Below are 6,000 nucleotides of genomic sequence, written 5' to 3'. Positions count from 1 at the left end.
ATGCTCGTAAGACTTCAGGGTGTGTGGTGTAGCATCCATTACTTTAAGGTTCACCTTTGATCAGCTACTAAAATAAATGTGTATCTAGTCCTATCTAATACAAGCATTATGAGCCACACATTTTACCTACGTACGATAATGTACTTTTCTTATTCAAGACACAATGGCTTTCGAAATCTTAAACGCATTTCTCGGTTCTTGTGCACTTACTGTCAAGTAAACTGTCGTTCCATCTAAAATCCATATCCACTTAAGAGTAAATAACTAAAACTACAACATAATCTCCAACCGGCGGCTGCTCTGATAGCGGCTTTTATACTCCAGTAAGTATATTCGTCTTTATTCGGTTTTTAATTGTGTTTTAGGGTTCAGTTCATTTTGAAAATATTAACAAGTAAACGTCAGCTGTGGTTTTTAATGCTGCAAACAAATTTATTAAATTTTAGTCGTAGAACTTGCTAAAAGTTTGCTTGGTTCAATTGGTACCGTTTGTTTTATAAATTTTTACCGCATTCTGGCCTGAAGTACAAGGTCGTTATTTCCACCAATTGATCTGGAAATTGTCTGGCAAAAGGAAGAGATACCGTCCCAAAACAACTTGGCATCGCTCAGTAGAGCAGGAACTAGGCGTCTTGGGCATGACGTGAGAGGAGCTAGAACAGACTGCCAAAGACCGATACAAAATGAAGATTTGATTCGAGCTCTACTCCCCGGCAGGAAAGAAAGAAGAAGAAGAAGAAATTAAAATCTCATGGCGCAATGCGGTGATATTATATCACTATACCAGACAATCAGTTGGATTGTCTACAGCTCTACGATAATGATGTATACCTTTCGTAAATATATATTCGCAAAATTGGTGCCTTTAATAAAAGCCTAAACGTAAAAATTATCGAATACTTAGTATCCAAGCCTTTTTTTCAAACCTGTCATAACTGAGTGAATAAAGCAATACTGGGCTATAAGCTCCTTTCAAAATTAGTGCCTCATCCTAACTAACACTCGAAATTAGTTCAATATCGAGAACCCGTAGTCGAGTATTAACCAATTTTTTTATTTATTTATTCGCCGCCTTACTCGCTTACAACGACACCGAATAAATTAAGCTACCGGATTTTGATACGATTTTTTACTTTTTTTCCTAATTCTAATTATCATTTTCTTCTTAATGTGCCATCTTTTAATGAAGGTTGGGACTCATTAAGGCGGCTGGAACTGTCTTCTTTTTGCCTTTATAGGTATCCTAGATGGAGTCAGCATTATATTATTTTTTCATCGTTCTCTGATATCTATTCAAATCGGAATGAATGATCAGTCGGAGTCGGTGTCTTTATCAAAAAAAACTATATTGCCTCATACGACTCAACTGATGGTGAATGGCTATCAATGCTGTTACATATTAACAGCATTAGAATTGCGGTGAAGCGCTGCCTATCGCTTAGAGGTATTTTAAAGCCTCGTTGAAAAACGAACATGTCACAGCGCTCAAGAATAACTACCTATTGAAGCTCCTTGCGAACTGGCATGAATGAATCGCTGCTAGATAATAATACCTATCCAGGTGGGAGGTTTGACTACCAGTAATTTCCCAAATTCATATTTTCTGCAGATTTCAGATTTTGCTTATGGTGAATGATTTCTTCATTGTAGAAGCAATTAATGAACACATGTTTAATTCGTATCTTCTTTGAAAACCGCCACTGTCGCAACGATTGACAAAAGTATACCGGTCGTCTTAACCTTTAGGGCACAACGTCTTTAAAATACCTGTATAGGTATGTTTGAACATCCTGTCAAAAATATCTGACAAGTTCTTAACCTATTTATTTTACCTCAACTTCTGATTTGAATAAAATATGTTTTATTACTTTTGCTATATTGCTGTATTGCCATAAATACTTTTTCAAAGTATCACCTATATGCAATTGTGTTAATCGTCTAGATCATAGGTATTTGATTTGCGCAGAATAGCAAAATTTGCAAAATAAGAAAATTGGCCATTTCTCAGATTTAAACAAAATTTTGATAGCTGCTATGGACCAAAAAACGGACGGAAAAAGATAAGGACTCGTTATAATTCTCTTCTACAGACAGAACACTAAAACATAAACCGTACCAGACCTTCCTAAATAATGATGTCCCATCTATATTTATCCCTAAATGATATCTGTTCTCTTTATACAAGCCGCCGTCCTCTCAACACCGAATATATTAAGCTACTGGACTTTGATATGATTACACATCGCGTGTGCTTTTATCATTGATTGATGTGCTTTAGTAGACCCTTATCATTTGTAGCTTTACCTAAAGTATTTTGTGTCAGTTTTATTGAGTCGTTAATGTTTTTATGTAAGGATAATTAAGCATCGGTCGAATATATATATATTTATGCTGTCAGCAAATAGTAAGAGTTGAAATTGATCTCTTTGTAGTACAGAATAGCCGAAATCTTTTGTAGGTATTGTTGTAAGCACGGAAGGGGCTCCATTACCCTGGTTCTTTCTCCCTCAGAACTATCATGCTTTTTGTTTGGAGAGTCGAATAGACGTTGTCCTAAAACATTTGAGACTACTTTTGTCTCAGTGTGCAACGTTCTAGTTATGAGGTCTTTAAATTCCGAAAAGATTAAAATCAGGAAGGTGGTGATCCGTCTTCTTAAGTATTCAAAAAGGACTATTAAGTACCATTTGAGATTCTCCAATCTCTTAAATGGATAATAACAGTAATAGTAATACTAAAAATGAATACAAATTAGCATATATCTCTAGAAACTCAATTTCAAAAATGTATTTAGAATTTAAATTCTTAAAATCATTAATAAGTTCATATGTTTCCTTTGGATCATAACCTAGTTTTTTTTCTTGACATTCAAAATTGTAGCGATAAATAAGTAAAATTAGAAGAGTCGTCGGACATATCGAGAGGTCCGACATGTCGCGGCGCGGAAGTGAAATTTCAAATACACTAAAATTACATTTTAGATATTTTTTTAAGATTCTTATTAATTTATTTCTCGTATAGATTTTAGATTACTCAAAGGTTGCGGTCGTTCTGTAACGAATACTTTCGAATTAATTCGGGTCAAGTCTCAAAGTGGGTCGTGTTATTTTACACTTTATTCCGGTAGCCATTTATCACCATATGGACCGTGAGCCCATTCACACATCTATCGAATAAACCAGTCCACTTCGTTCCTGATAATATATACTTCGCTAATTACTTAAAAATAAGTGAACTATTTAAATAAAAGATTCTAAAGCTCACAGCAGGAACAGAAGGAAACAAACAAACAGGTTAAATGGCTGCGGTTGTGGCTATCGACCGATGTCGCACATTATCGAAACTCGACGCGGAATGTGTCCACAGTATCCTAGGTTCGGTCCCTGTTTGGTGTTTAGATAAAATACCGCTTGTGAAAGCCAGAATTCGTTTAGGGATAACTTAGGCATTTATGATTTGAAGGATTTCATGGATATGCCATTGTGTGAGTTTATAAGTACTCACAATCTTGCTTATTTAAAATGCGAGGCGATAAAACATCTGAACTAAAAGACAGGACAAGCATTACACAGAACAATTGAAACTTTGAGCTCATACCTCAACAAGGGTGGTAGCGTTCCAGTTATGATATTTATGACACCTATCAACCATACTGTGAGTTCGTCATCCCAACTCTTATTGGAAAAAAACTTTCAATAGGTATCAACATTAACAAGTCTTTAAAAAAGTACGGACTTCAACTATGAATCCCGCTTAGTTCCCGTGATATATAATAGTTTTCAAAGTTACCGGGCTGTGGCACTCAAATATTCATTCATACATATAATGCAATACAGATATTATGTTCATGGACACTTCATTTGGTTATCAGCGTAAGGCGATCAAAGGATCAAAATATAACGTTGACGTATAATAGTAAGAACTGCCAGTGAGTCAAAAATAGTATATATATAAACTTATTAGATTTAAATGTTGATGAGAAATGTAAATGTAAATGGAAAGAAGAAAAATAAAAAATATAGTCTACTTTTTTATGATTGATGGGGCTGTGGCCCGGTGGCCTTTCCAGTTTTACCAGAGCAAAGGCTCAGCCAGGAGGGATATAGTCTAGTGTTTTTGCCTGGTAAACCAACTGTCCAAATGATGTGGTTCGATACATGGAAACTAGTCTTGAAAATTTCTTTAGCTTGATTCTTGTTGTTCTCAAATATCATCTATGCTAATAAGGCTAATAAGAAGAAGAAGAAGTGCCACGAAACGATTATGCGATGCTGACATTGACGTTTTTATTATTATTTATTACATAGACGGGTGGACGAGCTCACAGCCCACGCTGCTAAGTGGTTACCGGAGACCATAGACATCTACAACGTAAATGCCGCCACCCACCTTGAGATATGAGTTGTAAGGTCTCGGTATAGTTACAACGGCTGCCCCACCCTTCAAACCGAAACGCATTACTGCTTCACGGTAGAAATAGGCAGGGTGGTGGTACCTGCCCGTGCGGACCCACAAGAGGTCTTACCACTAGTAAACGTAGCGCACGGCTTCACGCCACATATACCGGGACCATCTGTCATTTCGATCAATAAACAGCCGTGCATATTAAGACTTAAAGTAGAAATAGCTGTTAGTGTTTCAATACCGGCTATCGTATTCTTCTAACTATAATAAATTCCAGCAAAAATACCGAAGATGACATTTAAGAAATCCATCCAGCTAGTAGTGAATCAGGTAAACAAACTTCAAAACACAATAACTACTCGCTTAACGAAAACAGCAAAACAGTTACCATGTGATAAAAATCTATTCAAAATCTTAAATTACACGCCAAACTAAAACAAAAATGATTTCAAATTTAGAATCCAGTGGTAGCAGCATTATAACCCGATACTTTCCAACCTTTAAAACGTAACATCGAAAGCCACTAACCCAAGGGCCATTTTAATGTAAAAAATAACTTCAAAAACGGTGATTTCGGTAAGAAATACCCTAAGTGGAGTTAGCCCTAATTAGATTACTATCTACACAAAATATCGTTTCCCTTCTGTCGTAATTGGGAGGGCAATGAAAATTTCACGCTACGGACTTCGACCCGAATATGCTAGAACGGTAGGGCGAGTCAGTTAATACCGTTATGTGAAGTTTCGAACTTGTCGTGACGTTAAGGATAAAACGCGCGGTTTAATGTATCGAGCGTGTGAATAAGTATTTAATAAAATTTAACGAATTACTTGTTTTTTTTTTTTTTATCGAGGGATTACCGGTGGCCCATAGGCCTTTCAAGTTTCATCAGCACAGGTGGGCAGCAAGGGCTCAGTCAGGAGAGGTGGGATTTACTAACAACTACCGCACAGCACAAATGACCAATTGAAAGCCAATTTAAATGAATATTCGATTTTATATTCGAACAGCGACATTTTATCAAAATTAGGTAGGCTGAATCCCGTTTGATCTTTGTAACTAATTAAAATGTACTTTTTATAAAAACAAACCAAAACTATTCCCGGCTACGTTACTGTCCTTCGTAGCTTCGTGACGTATGCGTTCTCACGTGTACCTTGTGTGACGCTCGATCCTGAATTATTTTATTGATGGAAGTCGATGCCCATTAACAAAATCGGATTTTAGACCACGGTACGTTCAATCCCAACGCTTCAGAGCTGACAGTCTGAGTATTCATCTTGTGTAGTCATCAAAATTGACATCATAATAAATAATATGTAGTTTAAAAAAACTAACAAAATACGCTTTTATAGAAAATCCAACTTAAAAATAGAAAATAAATTTTAATAAATTTGAATTAAAAATAGCGTAAGAAAAAATGATTTTATTGTTAAAAAGCGTGGGGTGCTTGCTTTTCAGGATATTATCAAAATAACCCTTCTACTCATATCTGTTCATAAAATATTTATCACTACTGATACTATGCAGCCCACGCTTTTTTTACAATAAAATCATTTTTTCTTACACTATTTTTATTCATATTTATTAAATTTT

The sequence above is a fragment of the Bombyx mori genome, chromosome 22 (genome assembly GCF_030269925.1).
Source record: "Bombyx mori chromosome 22, ASM3026992v2".
Lineage (NCBI taxonomy): Eukaryota > Metazoa > Arthropoda > Insecta > Lepidoptera > Bombycidae > Bombyx > Bombyx mori.
Note: the sequence above shows the minus strand (reverse complement) of the source record.